Genomic DNA, 18036 nt, shown 5'->3' with positions numbered 1-18036 from the left:
ATAATATATATTAATATGTGGGGAAAATGTAATGTGTAACTCTCAAAAATTGTATGCCTCATTAGAGTAGTTAGAAGAGTTACACATAGGGAAAGATTGGGGCATCAAGACAATATGGAGAAAGGGGGGGAGAAAGAAAAAGGGAGGGGGTATTGTTGATGGTACTAAGATATACTTCAAGAAATAGAAAAAAACTAAATAGGATAATCTTTGTCACACAAAGATACACATGGGAAGGGGAGGGGAAGAATTCTCCTATAAGAAGGCGAGGAAGAGAGTACAAAGTGGTATTACTTAAACCTTACTCTCAGTGAAATCAACTCTGAGAGGAAAGAACATCTAGATCCATTGGGATATTGAATTCTATCTTATCCAACAGGGTAAGAGAGAAGGGGAAATTAAGGAGGGGGAGGGAGTAGGGAGTATAAAAAGGGAGGGAAGGAGAGGGGGGAGGGGAAGGGAACAAAAAGGGAGGGGCTAGAAAGGGAAGCATACCAAGGGAGGGGAGTAGGGGGACTGATCTAAAGTAAATCACTGGTTTAAAAGGTTATAGCTAAAGAAGAAATGTCAGAATTAGGGGAGGATATCAAAATGCCAGGGAATCCACAAGTGACAATCATAACTTTGAATATGAATGGGATGAACTTACCCATAAAATGTAGACAAATAGCAGAATGGATTAGAATCCAAAACCCTACCATATGTTGTCTTCAAGAAACAAACATGAGGCGGATAGATACTCACAAGGTCAGAATTAAAGGATGGAGTAAGACCTTTTGGGCCTCAACTGATAGAAAGAAGGTAGGATTTGCAATCATGATATCTGACAAAGCCAAAGCAAAAATAGATCTGGTTAAAAGGGATAGGGAAGGTAAATATATTCTGTTAAAAGGGAGTATAGACAATGAGGAAATATCTCTAATGAACATGTATTCACCAAATGGTATAGCACCCAAATTTCTAATGGAGAAACTAGGAGAATTGAAGGAGGAAATAGACAGTAAAACCATATTAGTGGGAGACCTAAACCAACCACTATCACCTAATTTACTTATAGTTTCCTTCTTTATGTTCAAGTCATTCACCCATTATGAGTTTATCTTGGTGTAGGGTGTGAGGTGTTGATCCAAGCCTAATCTCTTCCACACTGTCTTCCAATTTCACTTACTTAATGAGTCACACCTTATTGCAAGATGCTAGCTTATAAAGAATTATAGTAAAAAGAGGAAGTAGCTAGATTTACCAGGTAGTTTAAATTTTTTTTCCAATAAAATATAAATACTAGATTTCTACTCTAATCTACTGATGAATTGTGATAACTGGGATCTTCTTTCATTTCTGGCATTCAGGAATTCTCATTTTCTCCACCAGCAAAAGAAATTTCCACATTGCCCATTTTCAAAAATGTATGTCCCATTTCGCATTTTAAATCAACCACTTTTCTAGCAGTATGTGGGTGGTATGTTTCATCTTTAGTCCTCTGGACTTGTGATTTTTTATTTTCTTGATCAGAATTCTAGTCTTTTAAAATTGTTTTTCCTTATAATGTAGTCATTCTATACATAGTTATCCTAGACCTGCTCACTTCACCCTTCATCAGTTCACAGAGGTTTTCCCAGGAGCCTTTCAAACTATTTCACCATTTGTTATAGTTTCATGATATTCTATAATAATTATAAACCATAGTATGTGTGACCATTCCCTAATAGGAAGGCATCCCCTTAGTTTCCAGTTTGGGGCTACTGTAAAAAGAAATACCATAGTTTTTATTCTTCATTTGCTTTTTTCAAACACATGGGTTTTTTCCTCTTTCTTTGACCTCGTTAGGATATAGACCAAGTAATGATACAGCTGGGTCAATACATTCATTTTAATGACATTTGGGCCTAGTACCAAAGAGTTTTGTAAAAGAGATAGACCAGTTCACAGTTCTACCAACAGCATATTAGCATGCCTCTTTTCTCACAAACTCTCCAATGTCTGTTATTTCCCTCTTTCCTCACTGCTTTCAGTCTGATGGATATGAGAAAAAACCCTAGAGTCTCTTTAATTTGAATTTCTCTGATAATAAATTATTCAGAGCATTTTTTCATGTGTTTGTTGGTGGTTTAGATTTCTATCTTAGAAAAAACTGCTTGTTTATATCCCCAAAATATATTTATTAAAGGATGTCCTTTATTTTCTAACACATAGGACTGGTATACTGTGGGCCTCTAAATCTGTATCAATTCTGGAGTGATGGTATGGTGGTTTCCCAGATTGCAATGTCACAACTCCTCAGATTGTAGTGGTAAGGAAACTTGAAATATGGCTTCTTAGCTTTCCCTTTTTATGCAGGAAGTCTTATCTCTAACATGATAGAAATGCTGCTTCCTTTTCAGGCATTTTATGATGGTGATTCATCAAGATCAAAGTATTATCTGGTACCCCTGCTTGAAAATCTGCTCTTTGGAGTCTTTGAGTACAGTCATTGTTTGAGGAAAAAGAAGATATGAAAGGATAATATTTCCTCAATAAAAATATTTCTTCAAATTTAGTTACTAAAGGGAATAGAGGATAGAATCTAATAAAAAGAGCCCTGGTTACAGAAGAGTCAAAGATTGGGTGCAGATTAGGATTGAGAGAGAAATCAAGAAGCTGCTCCTTTCTTTCTATATTTTACCATTAAATTTTTTTTTTGTTTTTCAGGTAAAAAATGTTTTTTAGTAAATCTGTCCTTCCCACTCACTCACTAACTCTTTCCTTTATTGAATGAATTTATTAAAAATCCCTCAGTAAATATTGTAACAGTTAAAATTTAGGAATATGGGGAGACTGAGGCAGGTAGAAATTAGTTTCTCTCTGCAAGGAGTATTATATTTTTTAGAAGTTTATTAAGGATTAAGGATTAAAGAATATACAAGTAAGAAACATGTGCCTAGGCCAGAGGCCTAGACAAAATAACCTCACATCATGGAAGAGATGCCTCTGCTCCAAAACGGAAGTCCAAAAAGAGCCCCAAAAACCTTTGGCACCAGCTTAAATCCTTCCTTGATCTTGGCCCACCTCAGAATTGCGTGAGATTACAAAGCATTTTGGGGAAGTGTAGCAAAGGCTTGTGGGGATTGTAGTCCTGTATTTGAGTCTATTTTTTACATTCCCCCATTTGATCCTCTGGGAAGAATTCCTTCCCCAAAGGATCATAAAAATATAATCAATTTAAAGATTACAATAATTTGAGGCTAAGAGAAAAAAAAGAACAAAACCAATCATTACTGGACTCATTGACAGAAAGCCAGTTAGGGGGCAGTCCCCTTTGGCATGAAAGTATACATGCAAATAAATGTTCATTAACCACACCCAAAGTTCATTTTTGTGCACTTGTGGTCTGGAGGATTCTTCATGGTGGCTTCTCCAATAGTTCAGTTCTGGATTCAGAGAGGTAGCATCTTCTTTACCTAAAATTCTTCTCAAAAGGAATTAAACTTTGCAATTTAAATAATAATATTTTTTACATTCCCCCCATTAAGAGGGTGATTGACAAATACAGAATCACTTAAGGATGCATGGCTGAGGTATGAGGTATATGAATCAATTGGTAAGAGAAATTAAAAAGATATCAGAAAAATCAAAAAGAAAAGAAAAAATTTTCTGGATGAAAATATAGACTATCAAAGTCTTATTTGTAAAAATTCCAAGTAAAAGAAAATAAATCTATAACAGGTCCTTCAATCAGGGCCCAATCAAAATGATCTAAGCAATGATGCATTTACCCAGTCAATAGCCAGGACTACAGAAAAGTACCACACTATGAGAGGCAGAAAAGGGGACCAGATTATAGGAGCCAAAGTTTTGGGGATCCTCGTCTGTGAGTATTTTCAGAGTGAGTGTGGACACAAGGAAAGCCTATGTCTTAACACATGTTAAATATAGTAACCTCGAGTCTTCACACTAGGTTCAAGACCTTTGTATTGGCCTAAAAGTGCATCAATCCATCCTGGATTGGCTTTTATTTGGCTCTGTGCAATGGCTCTTTTGTGTATATCTTGTCCTGGAATCAGACAGAATCATTAAGCAAAGTCCCATAATTTTTTAAATAATTAGTGGCATCATTTTTATAGTCACAAGCCTTTTAGGGCATGCATTAGCACATGTATCTTAAACTTAAAATCAAAAGGTTAAAGAAAATCTTAATGTTGGTGACATGTGCTTCAAATATAAAAAGGAGAGAAAAAATAATAATAATAAAAACTGAAAATGTATATTGCACATGCAAGAAAAATATAATAATAAAAGAGCTTTAAAATAAAAAAAAATGTAGCTTATAATCATTGACACACTGTGTCAGCTAAGAAAATAAAGATTACAAGACTTTCTCACCAAAAATGAGATCCATTTCCTCTTTGTATTGTAAAGATTAAAATTTAGGGGAGACGGGGAGACTGAGGCAGGTAGAAATTAGTTTTTCTCTGCAAGGAGTATTATATTTTATAGAGGTTTATTGAAGATTAAGGATTAAAGAAAATACAGGATAAGAAACACGTGTCTAGGCCATAGAGAGGCCTAGACACAACCTCACCTACATTATGAAAAAAAGCCACGTCTGCCCCAAAACGGAAGTCCAAGAGCCAAGAAGCGCTCAAAAGCCTTTGAATCAGCTTAAATACCTTCTCGATCTCGGCCCAGGTGAGATTACAAGGCATTCTGGGGAAGTGGAGCAAAGGCTTGTGGGGATTGTAGTCCTGTATTTGAGTCTATTTTTTACAGTATCTGGCCATGATCACTGTGAGTAGAAGTAAAATGAATTGAACAAGGTTAACAATTTTTTCATTTTTAAAAATACAGTAGTACAAATATGTAGTTATCAAAATCCCCAAAATTCTCAATAGCCCAATTAATTACAATAGCAAACAAACACACTATCATATTTCACATCAGTTGCTGTATGGCATTTTTTTAAAACCTATGAATTGATGGATATTTGTCACAAGTTTTTACAAACATAGCAATCTTTCAACCTTGGTAATAAACATATTTTTAAACAAAGTAAAACTCATCTTGGGTTAAGAACATGATCAAGAAATCTATATATCATTCTGGTAGAAGTAAAATAGTGAGCTGAAAAGTATAAATAAAGGGATGCTCCTTTTTTGGAGGCTTTTTAGGGGTACAAATGCCCTGAGATTAATTGCCCAACTTCCATTCACATGTGGGAAGGTTGGGGTTTATAAAATGTATTTCACTTCAGCTACTAGAATGGGCCTTACCTCATGGTAGGGGCAGGCAAAAATAACCAGAGATTGTTAAAAAAAATTACAAAAATCATATTTAAAAAACCCTTAAAATCATTTGAGGTATTTAGCACATTAAATTTTTTCAAGGTTGTTATACAATTATAACCAGTCCTGAAGTCCATCTATGTGATAATTTACAAAGTCAAAATAGAAAGGCTGTTTTTTTTAAATATTGGCTTAATTACAATAATATCTGTTCAGCACAGTTATAGGGGAAAAACAACAGAATTTCAAAACTCAGTACATTCAAAATAAATTCAATCAACCTTCAGTGTAAGAGAATATTGAATCCAGTAATATATAAACTTAAAATCACAAAGTTAAACCATAACAAAAAATGCAATAGAATACAGAGATTTTTATAAACCATTGGAGTTTGAAATGCCTTGGAACCTCCAGTCTTTAAGTTCCTTAGGTTCTTATCCATTTAAATGTCTATTGTCCGAAGGCAGAGTGGTAAGGGCTAGGCAATGGGGTTCAAGGGATCTGCTCAGGGCCCCACAGCTGGGAAATATCTGAGGCCAGATTTTAACCCAGGACCTCATGTTTTTAGGCCTGGCCATCAGTTCGCTGAGCCACCCATTTGCCTCCCCAAAGTTGAATCTTTGGGCTGAATTTTTCTTCTGGCACGCAGGTGAAATCAATGAAATTACCAGAACAGTCAAAAGGTATCCTTTTAAACAGCCCATTGATTTTTAAGTTTCTGTTTGAAAAAATCTGTTTCTTCTCCTCTCCCTTTTTCTCTCTCCCCTGCTCTGATATCTCCTCCTGCCCCTGTCCATGTGAAGCCAATACTCCAGTCCATTCGAAGGCTTAGCCTAAGGGAAAATTACCCATTCTCCTTTCCCTCTCATCTCTCCCCTCCGCCCACGTGGCCCACGTGGCCAATACCATTACCAGCTGGTCACAATGAGTCCTGAGCCACCTGCTCCAAGGATCTGGGTGATGAGCTGGCTGGGGTCACGCTTGTGGGTCTGGGGCTGAGGTGATGAGCCATCTGGGTCGGAGGCCAGATGGGTGAGAGACAGATCGCTGGGGTGGATAGGGCCGGGAGCCGGAGAGCAGATAGGTAGGGCCAGGAGCCGGAGTGCAGACAAGCAGGGCCAGGAGCTCAGGCACCAGGTGAGAGGCCAGGAGCAGAAGCAGGAGCTGGAGAGGGCTGCAGGCAGGAGCTGATCAACATGGTTTTCTAAAAAGCATCTTGGAGAAATGTGGCTTTAAAAAAATCATTATCTAGGCTAAAAAATTTGAGAAGTTCTCATCCAATCTAGTGGTCGCCATCTGTAACAGTTAAAATTTAGGAATATAGGGAGACTGAGGCAGGTAGAAATTAGTTTCTCTCTGCAAGGAGTATTATATATTTTAGAGGTTTATTAAGGATTAAGGATTAAAGAATATACAAGTAAGAAACATGTGCCTAGGCCAGAGGCCTAGACAAAATAACCTCACATCATGGAAGAGACGCCTCTGCTCCAAAACGGAAGTCCAAAAAGAGCCCCAAAAACCTTTGCCACCAGCTTAAATCCTTCCTCGATCTCGGCCAACCTCAGAATTGCATGAGATTACAAAGCATTTTGGGGAAGTGTAGCAAAGGCTTGTGGGGATTGTAGTCCTGTATTCGAGTCTATTTTTTACAATATCTAAATAGGCTGACAAAAAGCCTACCTTATTAATATATGTGACTCTGCATTTTGAATTCATCACCTCTCTGTTGAAAGATCATTAAATGAGGCAGATTCAAGATGAGAAAAGGTATACATATCCATTAATCTCCAAACCACTATAACACCTCAAAATGATTTCTGGAGCAGCATAACCCATAAAAAGGATGAAAAATAATTTTTTTCAGCTGAAAATAACTTATAAGCCTGGCATAAAACATCTATTGCACCAAGGTGGAGGTGGAACACAAAGCAGCACTCCAAGGTGGACCCCACCACAGCAACAGTTATTGGGGGTACCTGAATCAGCAGAAAATTTTCAAGAGCTCCCAGTTATAAAGGGTAAGTGGGAGGTGGGGTACAAAACTTCTCAGAAAGGGATAATTGGGGTCTTTTAGCTGGCTCTGAGAACAAGACTCTTATCCCATTGCTTATATGTAGATCCAGATCACAATCCTTAGTTGAGTGCTCTGTAGCACACACTAGTGCTTTTGGCCACAGTGGAGCAAGGGACCTTGGTCACAGTTCTAAAGCTGAAAAGAGTACTTGTGCTGGGAGCCATCAGGCCATGATGTCTTGACAAAGTCACTCGTGGTAGCTAAGGAGACCACAGAGTGGCCCTTGGCAAGATGTGATTGCCCACTCAATCCCCTTTGCATAACTTCTCTCATTAACATCCTTTACCTAAGGAATTGGCATGACTGCTATTCACCCTAACCTCAGAAGGAATAATTCAAGAGAAAAATACCTGTACTCTATTTATCTGAAACATCACCAAAAGATCAGACCCTCAAACCCAATCCTAAAAGACTACCATGGGTTAACTTTTACTTAGGTACATAATTCCTAGTAAAACCATAACTACAAGCCAAGTCCAGAACTTTCCCACTTACAGAAACTTTTTCTCATGAAGCCAGCATACAAATCAATAATAAAAGACCATACAAAATGTGCAGGTACACCAAGCTTCATCATGCCTCAGAGACTTGATTCTTTCCCTTGAGAAACTCCCTAGTAAACTCTGAAAAATGATCAGTCTAATATTAAATCTGAATTGTGTTTCCAGTACCTCTCAACCTTAATGATATGATTGTTGAATTGTCTTTAAGAATTTTTTATTGATTATTTCATTTTATTAAAAATAATAAGTAAATTTCCTTGATTGTTTGTAAGCTCAAAACTCCTTACAGGGTAATGAGAAAATTAAGCCACCTGTGACAAAATCATTTATCTTGTGTGAAACCTTTATGCTGTCAAGAATCTGTAATCACAATACAAGAATATAGAATGTTAATTAAGGGATTTGTTAAAAGTTAATGTATCACTTTTCCAATTATCTCTATTATTTAGACATGTGTGTTAGGTAATGTATCTGTGTGCCAAGAAAATGTGTATAAAAATAAACATCAAGTCTGGGGATGGTAGAGCAGCCATCAGATGCAAAGCATGCCCATGGCTGTAAATATACAGCTGTCTTCTGTTTGTTATTTTCTTGACTGATTGCTCACCACCTCTCAGGAACCCCTGGAGTCGAGAGTGAGGTTGGACCTTGCCTGTGGCAGTTCTCTATATATATTTGAGAAATGAGGCTTCTGTAAGAGACACTTTCTATAAGATTTCCCCCAAAATGTGTTGTTTCCCTTATAATCTTAGTTGCATTGGTTTTATTTATACAAAATCTTTTAAATTTAATGTAATCAAAATGATTTATTTCATTTTTTGTAATGTTTTCTGCATCTGGTTTGGTCATAAATTCTTCCCTTATTCATCAGTCTGGCAGGTAAACTTTTCCATGTTCCCCTAATTTGTTTATGTTATTACCCTTAATTTCTATATCAAGTATCCATTTTGATTTTTAGCCTAGTGTATGATGTGAAATGTTGGTCTACACCTAGGCTTTGCCATACTGCTTTTTAGTTTTTCCTGCAATTTTTGTCAACTATTGAGTTCTGTGAAGGGTAAATTTTAGGGGTGAGACTGAATATATTTTTTTTGTGGTCACCAGGGATTTAAATTCCAAATCCCAATGAAATACTCAAGTCAGAATTGAATTTTATGGTGGTTTATTTACAATAGAAGGAAGAAATTAAGAATGAGGGTGAGAGGGGGCAGCTGGGTAGCTCAGTGTATTGAGAACCAAGCCTAGAGACTGGGGGGTCCTAGGTTCAAATCTGGCTTCAGCCACTTCCTAGCTGTGTGACCCTGGGCAAGTCACTTGACTCCCATTGCCTAGCCCTTACCACTCTTCTGCCTTGGAGCCAATACACAGTATTGACTCCAAGACAGAAGGTAAGGGTTTAAAAAAAAAGAATGAGGGTAAGAGAGAGAGAGAAAGGGAAGAAGATCTGCTCTGGCCTGGTCTGAGCCAGGGGGAGTTCAGAGACCTCAGCCAAAGGACCTTCCCAGAAGATTAAATATAGCTTGGCTTCTAGTTATAAAGATAATTTAAGGGTTGTGACTTAAAATCTAAATTAATTGGTTTCCAGGGAAAAATCCCAAATAAAATACCCAAGTTGGTCTGGAAATTTATTGAAATATTTAATTAATATAGAGGGAAGGATTTAAGGAGAAAGAGGGAAGAGATATAGGATTTCTTCTGCCTGGCCTGTGCCAGGGAGAATTCAAGATCTCTGTCACTAGGTCTCTGAAGAAGATTAAAAGCTTCTAAGAGGATAAAGTTTGGAAAGTAAAGGAAGGAAACAGCCAGAAACTCACCACCAAACCAGACAATAGCTTTAGCCACACCAAGATGCTGAAAGGCCCAGCACGGTGCCACCAATGACCTCTCTGCCATCAAAGGTACTGGAGAGAGGAAGAGATGCAAAATATATAGACCTTTTACTTGTGTCCCCTCCTCTAAATTTTCACATTTACCAATCACATCAGAGGCTTTTCTCCAGGTCTGCCCATTCTTTAGTTCTCATCTTCTTTTATTAGATAATATCTTTTGAATTATTTAACACTTCTTTGTTAAGTTCACCTTTTGTTAGTTACGTAACCTTTTTTTGTGATTAATTTACCTTTTATAGTTACTTAACATCTTTTTGTAGTAAGATATAAAAATAGACTTAATAGCTTAAATAGCTTAAAGTTCTAGCTTCACTATAAAGAACTAAGTACCTTCATTGTTCAATCAGGAGATTACAACTTTATCTTCACCATAAAGTAAGATCTAAGTAGGGTGGAGTAATTTAAAGTTCACACAGCCATGAGGCCCCCTCCAAGATGAGGTGCCTCCTTGGAGACTAGTGCCTCCAGAAAAAACCAAGCAAAGGGGAATCAGCCTTAACACTCACCACATGGTAATCTAAGGGAAGCAGTCTGAGGTCCCATACTGGAGCCCTTCTAAGTCACGTTCCACCACCAAGAAACCTCTCACAGGAAGTGACACCAAATATAAAGTTATTTACATCATTTACTGTGTCTCACATGTACCAATGGTGGCTTAAACTTGGCTTTGGAAAGCCTAGGATGTCAGTAATTTGTTTCTGATTTGTCACTTGCTAGCACACACGGGTCATAGACCTTTCTTCTTCACACTTAATCCATATGTGGGGGTGTATACATTCCTGGTTGCTAGAATTCTAAAGACTAAGCAGGGTGGAGTAAATCTAAAATTCCAGTTCTTTCCACAAAAACTTAGATCTTTGTGTTTATCAAATTCTAAGTTGTTTTGAACATTAACTGCCATGTTAACATGCCATCCACTATTATATTTTATTTCCAGAACCAGATTGTCTTGATGATTACCGCTTTATAGTATAATTTGAGACCTGGTACTGTAAAAAATAGACTCGAATACAGGACTACAATCCCCATGAGCCTTTGCTCCACTTCCCCACAATGCCTTGTAATCTCACCTGGGCCGAGATCGAGAAGGTATTTAAGTTGATTCAAAGGCTTTTGAGAGGCTCTTGGCTCTTTTTGGACTTCCGTTTGGAGCAGGCGGTCTCTTGCGTGATGTGAGGTTATTTTGTCTAGGCCTCTGGCCTAGGCACATGTTTCTTACTTGTATATTCTTTAATCTTTATCCTTTAATAAACCTCTAAAAAATATAATACTCCTTGCAGAGAGAAACTCATTTCTACCTGCCTCAGTCTCCCCATATTCCCTAAATTTTAATCTTTACAGTACAACCAAGTCTCCTTCTTCCATATTTTTCCTTTTATATTCTTGGCCTTTTTTTTTCTTCTAGATGAACTTTGTTGTTATTTTTTTTTAGTTCTATGAAATAGTTTTTGGGTAGTTTGATTTTGAGAGCCGAGCCTGCAGTCTCCCAAAGTGGAGGGTCCTTCTGACTAGGTGGAGCAGTCAGGCAAATAAGAGATGAGAGATGACTGAGTGCTCAAACCTGTGCTTAGGAGTCACTCAGTGTTCTGCCATTGCATGGGATTTGTTTATTTTATAGCTTAAGTGAGTACATGCTTTTATGGCACACAATCATTTTTCAACATACATGTTTCCACAGAACCTAACAACAGATACGAAGCCTAAGGTGATAGTCAACAAAAACAATGTTGCTAATTTTGGGGTCAGAGGGTAGAATCAACATGATCCAGATTTAGGTTGGGGAATTCTGAGCACATATTTGCCAGAAGTTTTTATGTCTAGAAAAGAAAATCCTATCTAAGTGGGTATATAAGAATTCTTAGGTTTAATTTTGTAAGTGGGATCTCCTGGTAATATTCTAGGGGGACAGAGTGAGACATCTGTATTAACCCTGCAAACATACTACTCTCATCTATTTTTCCTAGGGAACAATCATAGCAATTCCAATAATAAGGGGATGTTAATAAGGAAAGTCACTTTGGAGGGGTCAGTGGGTGTTTCCATCCTTCCTGGGGGCTACTTTGCAGACCCCAGTTTCCATATATGACTGTGTCAAACAGCTGGGTCTTTGATGGCTCCTGGCAGTTTTCCTAATATGGCACTGAATAGGTAAATTAATTTAAGTAGCATTGTCATTTTACTCTATCAGTTCAGCCTATCCATGAGCAATGAATATTTTTCCAATAGTCTAAGTCTGATTTTATTTGTGTGAATAGTGTTTTTTAATTGTATTCATACATATAATTGCTGGGTTTGTTTGGTAGGTATACTCCCAATATTTAATATGCTCTAGAGTTATTTTAATGGAATTTCCTTTTCTATTTCTTGCTATTGAGGGTAAATAGAAATGCTGATGAGTTATGTAGGTTTATTTTTGTATCCTGAGACTTTGCTGAAGTTGTTAATCATTTCTATTAGTTTTTTGGTTGATTCTCTGGGGTTCTCTCGATATATCATTATAACATCTGCAGAGTGACAAGTTTGTTTTTCCGTTTTCTATTCTCATTCCTCCAGTTTCATTTTCTGCTCTTATTACTATAGCAAGTATTTCTAGCACAATATTAAAAAATAGTGGTGATAATGAGCACTCTTGCTTTACCCTTGATCTTTATTATGAAAGGTTTTAGTTTATCCCCATTATAGATAATGCTTGTTAATGGGGTTAGATAGATACTATTTATCATTTTTAAGGAAGGTTCCCTTTATTCCAATGTTTTCTAATATTTTTCATAAGAAATGAGTCTCGTATTTGGTCAAATGCTTTTACTGTATCTATTGAAATAATCATGCAGTTTTTGTTGGTTTTGTTATTGATATGGTGAAGCATGCTCATGAATTTCCTAATGTTGAACTATCCCTGAATTCCTTGTATAAAACCCATATGATCACGGTGTATGATTTTTGTAACATAATGTTATGATCTCCATACTAGTATTTTATTTAAAATTTTTGCATCAATGTTCATTAGGGAGATTGGTCTATAGTTTTCTTTCTATGTTTTATCTGTTCTTGGTTTAGGCATCAGTACCATATTTTTGTCCTAATAAGAATTTGGAAAGGTTCCTTCTTCCTCTATTTTTTAAATTGTTTATATAGTATTGGAGTTAGTTTTTTTTTGAATGTTTGGTAGAATTCACTTGTAAATCCATCTGGCCCTGGGGCCTTTTTCTTAAAGAGTTCTTTGATGGTTTGTTCAATTTCTTTTTCTGCAAGGGACTTGTTTAAGTATTCTAATTCTTGTTTTGTTAATCTAGGTAGCTTATCTTTTTGTAAGTATTCATCTGTTTCATTTAGATTGTCAGGTTTATTAGCATATAGTTGAGCAAAATAACTTTTGATAATTGCTCTAATTTCTTCTTCATTGGTTGTGATTTCATCTTTTTCATTTTTGATACTAGAAATTTTGTTTTCTTTTTTCAAATCAAGTTAACCAATGGTTTATCTATTTTATTTATTCTTCTTAAAACCAGCTCTTTGTCTTATTTATGAGTTTAATGGTTTTTCAGTTTTATTAATCTTTCCCTTGATTTCTAAGATTTATAATTTGGTGTTTAATTGAGGATTTTAAATTTGTTCTTTTCCTAGTTTTTTTTTTTAGTTGCACACCGAATTCATTGATCTGCTCTTTCTCTAATTTATTGATGTAAACATTCAGGCATACAAACTTTCCCCAAAATACTGCTTTGGCTATATCCCATAAATTTTGAAATGTTTTCTCCTCATTGTCATTCACTTTAATTAAATTGTTGATTGTTTATATGATTTGTTCTTTGATCCATTTGCTCTTTAGGATAAGATTTTTTAGTTTCCAATTAATTTTTAGTTTTTCTTTCTGCTGCCCTTAGTTAAGGGTAATTTCTATTGCATTGGTCTGAAAAATGTGCATTTAATATTTCTCTTTTTCTACATTTGGATGTGAGGTTTTTATGCCCTATTATGAGGTCAATTTTTGTGAAGGTGCCATGCACTGCTGAGAAGAAGGTGTATTCTTTTCTAATCCCATTCAATTTTTTCTAGAGTTCTATCATATCCAACTTTTCTAAAGTTCTATTTACTTCCTTAATTTGATTCTTGTTTATTTTTTGGTTGGATTTATCTGCTTTTGTAAAGGTAAGGTTGAGATTCCCATTAATAATGTTTTACTATCCATTTCTTCCTGTAACTCATGTAGCTTTTCCTTTAGGAATCTGGATGCTATGCCATTTGGTGTATATATGTTTAATATTGACATTGTTTCATTGTCTATAGTACACTTTTTTCTCATCTCTTGATTAGATCAATTTTTACTTTTGTTTTGTCTGAGATTATGATTGTTACCCCTGCTTTTTTTTACTTTAGCTGAGGCATGTGTATTCTAGTCTAACTTTTTAATTTTATTTATTTACACACATCTCCCTGTTTTAAATATTTCTTGTAGATAGCATATTATGCAATTCTGATTTTTAATTCACCTACTATCCTTTTACCATATTATCAGAGACTTCATCCTATTCACATTCATATTTATGTATTTCTTATATTATTTTCCCAATTTCTTCTCTCTCTGTCTCTCACTCTCTCTTTCTTACCTTTCCCTGTTCCCAGATGTTATGTTTTTTATGATCACCTCTCCCTTTTTGTCCTCCTCCTACCTTATACTTCCTACCCTCCTATTTACCTATAAGCTAAGGTAGATTTCTATAACTGAGGGAGTGTAATGGAAGTTCTTCCCACTTTGAGCTCATTCTAATGAGACTAAGATTCAAGCATAGCCACCCCTCCATCTTCTCCTACACTCTATTTGCCTGACATCTATATACTTCTGGAGAGACTATCTGAGCTGGTCCTGCTGCTACTTTCTTGATATGTTGAGAGTTGTTTTATTCTAGGACCTCAGAGATAATTTGGGCTAGGAAACTGCAAACTTTCAGAGCTCCCAAAGTGATCTGATTCAAGGCAAGGCTCATCACTGCTCCATTAATCTAAGGTTATCAAATTCCTGATCTGGTTTAGGTCTGAATAATGAGCTTATGGGATTGACTCCTTTGAGGTTCTAGTAGACTTCTGCTAGATTCAGTGACTATTAGCCATCTGGAAAGCTCTGCTGGTTCAGAGGGATCAAACTGTATGTAGATTCTCCTTTGCTCCAGGATTCTTGACTTGGTTATTCCTCTGCAAGCTGCAGAGTGAACTAGAAATTGGAAATGAGACTGTGCTCTTGTCTTGAGAGTCAAAGCCGTACAGCTAGAGTTTGCTTTGGGCCTTGTGTCTCACTCAGTGCATAGTGCAGGGATTACAACCACCCCTTGCCTTGAAATGTCATCCTGAGGCACCAGTTCTCTTCTCAGTCTGCCCTGAATCTGTGGCCTGGAACTGGGCACTTAGCAACAAAACTGGCAGTTGTTATCTGATCCCACACTTTTAATGAGGTTCAGGTGACCTAGAATGGCTTTTAACTCTGGTACACATCTCTGGTCCTCTTTCAGTCCTTTGGATTTGAAATATTCCATGTGGGGTAGGAAACTCAATCTATTTCCTCTGCTCCTCGGCCATATTGGCTCCACCTCTGCACCATCCTCACTGATAATCTGATGGCCCAGGCCATCTGCTGAAGACATTCCAGTGACTCCTTCTTGCCTCTAGAATGAAATGAACATTTCTCTTTTGGAAGCCCTTCAACAATCTGGCTACAACCTATAGTTCAATAATGTGACGATGACTCATTACTCCTAGTCATACTCACTCTATTCCAGCCCACTTAGTGTACATGATGTTCTATCGCTCATCTCTACACTCTGTAAAGGTCCCCCTTGCCCCCCCCCCCAAGCTAGGAATGATCTTTATTTTTTTTTTCTGTTCTTAAGAACACATCATTTCCTTCAGGCTCAATTCAAGTGCTAGAAAAGATCTTTTTTCTATTCTGCCAGTTGTTAATGCTCTTTTCCCAAATTACTTTTTAATTAATGAACTAATTTTAATATATTCTGTACTCATTTTTAGTATTTACCACCATACTGTGTACTCAGGAAATGTTAAATTAGTAAATGTTGGTTGGTTACGTTGACTTCTATCCAGACTTTTAGAAGTAGGCATCTTTCATGACCTTGAAGGAACTGTATGAGGAAGCTGAGAGACGGGGGAGTAGAAGAGGAGCCAGCATCTGAATCCTGTAATGTGGAAACTCTATAGAAAGACAACTGTGACTGAAATCATGCCCTTATCTTTCAGGGAAACTAGCTGGGATGTTCTTCTGGATCTCTCCCTCCACCTACTTTCACTGCCAAAGGGATGAATGAATGCAGTACTCTCTCCCACTTGAGGAGTGACTATAGATGGAAGGAAAGGAGAACATACTTGGTTGCTGCCAACGGGATGTGATAGAAGACAGGACACCTAAGTTCTGGTTGCCTCATCTACTGGAGCAGATGGGTAACACTATGAAAAATGTGTTCACTACTATTATTTTGGAAAAGCTTGTCTGTTTCTGTTTGCTATAATTCCAGCTACCGGAGGGAGCCCATTTCTTCCCATTTTGAGGTGATGGGTTGGAATTTTGACTCACCTCAATATTACCTGCCCATCCTTCAAGGCTCATCTCAGAAACCACTCACTCCTTCCACAACAGCTTTTCTGATTTCCCCAAATGGAGTGGTCTGTCCTTCCTTGGATCTTTCATAGAACATCTATACTGAGCACCTACTGTAATCTTTTAGAGATATATGACTTAATGGAGTGCTCTGACTCCATTTATAATTCCCTGCCTTTGTAGATGATTTCATGAGTTGCTGAAGCCAAAACAGTCAGGTAAGGTTTGTGAGGATGAGTTCCCCTATACTTAATTAATCTAGACAATAAATAAAATTAAATAGAAGCCTGTCCTCAGCCTTGGGAGTAACTGCTAGAGCTTGGGTTAGCATTGGGAAATTGTAGGGCTTAGTGAGTGGTTTAGAAATCAAATGAAGACCTAAGCTCATGTTCCTTGAAAGTTAGCAGAATGTTGAATGCCCACTGCGGGGTTTGGAGCCCTTCTATTTCTGACTCTTATTATCCCTTTTTCTGGGCAGGTCTTGCTGGAAAAATCAAAGTTGGTATGATACGAGAGGAAACAAATCTGACCCCCAAATCCAACATTATGGATAGAGCTACCACCTGGGGAAGTAACCTGTGGTAAGTGAATAAGAATAATATTAACAAGTAGCATTTATATAATGCTTTATTGCTGGGATTGCTGGGCACTATGGTAATTTTTTTACAAATATCTCATTTGATTTTCAGAATTACCCTAGGATCTGGCATTTTATCTCCAGTTTACAGGTCAGGAAAATGAGGCAAATGGATATTAAATTATTAAATGACTTCCCTAGCTCACATGGCCACCAAATGTCTGAGACTAGATTTGAATTCAGTACTTCTTGACTCCAGGTCCAGTGGTCTCTATCCACTGTTCCACCTAGCTGCCTGGTTAGGAATCTTTCTCCTCAGATTTGTATGCCTGAGGCCTCTTGCTCCTTAAAGCACAGCTTCCTCACTAATTTGGTCAGTTTGCATTCAGGATGACAAACTCTTTTATTTCCATTGGGAGTTTCTTGAGGGAAAGAGTCCCTTCTTGCTTGTATCTGTGTCCCTCACAGACAGGAGTTTGCACACAGACAGAATTCCATTCATCCATTCATAATTATTTATTTTGTCAACTGGAGGAAAGGGCTACTCCTCTGGGCTCAAGCAGGCTGGTTTTATTCTTGGGGCAGCCTGGCCCCAAAATGGAAAGCCAAGCTCTTCTCACACCCTTTCTTATGTTATCATCAACCAGCAGAGTAGAACCCTGGGAGGAAACCTGTATAATTGAAAATCTGTTAACCCTAAAAAACAACTACATTTCCCAGGAGCCCACTGACTTCCTGCCATTACATACTTCCTGAAGATAGGGAATATTAGGTGGGGACATGGAAGGTCCCATCTCTTTACTTCTGGTCCAGAGCTTGGTGGTGGTAAGGCATGTGTTTGAACTGGTTGATCAGCCATGGGCATGTGGTTTTTATTTTGAATCTTCTTTATTCCTTGATTTCTAGTGATCATTAATAAATCTCTTAAAATATAATATTTTTATTATTAAGATTTAATTTTAACTTTTACAAACCCCACATCCACACTTAGATATGGCTCATCCTGAGAGTCTTCCCTAGAGGGAATTTAGCAGGTGTCAATGAACAAAGGTGTGTCATGTACAGGATGGCTGTTTAATTCTTCCACTACAAAAGACTCACAAATCCTTATTAACAAAAATTAAAAACATC

The 18036-nt window shown here is 37.1% G+C and overlaps 1 long non-coding RNA gene across 1 annotated transcript in view; it reads left to right on the top strand.

Annotated features, from left to right (window-relative positions):
• Nucleotides 1-17041, top strand: part of LOC130453889 (uncharacterized) — a 34736-nt gene extending 17695 nt beyond the window's left edge. The window contains exons 2-3 of the long non-coding RNA XR_008911548.1: nt 15971-16171; nt 16807-17041. This is a non-coding gene — a long non-coding RNA (uncharacterized LOC130453889). The remainder of the gene's footprint in view (nt 1-15970; nt 16172-16806) is intronic.
• Nucleotides 17042-18036: the final 995 nt, after the last annotated feature.

The sequence above is a fragment of the Monodelphis domestica genome, chromosome 4, assembly GCF_027887165.1.
Source record: "Monodelphis domestica isolate mMonDom1 chromosome 4, mMonDom1.pri, whole genome shotgun sequence".
NCBI lineage: Eukaryota > Metazoa > Chordata > Mammalia > Didelphimorphia > Didelphidae > Monodelphis > Monodelphis domestica.
The sequence above is the reverse complement of the archived record's forward strand: the minus strand, read 5'-3'. Positions and strand labels throughout refer to the sequence as shown.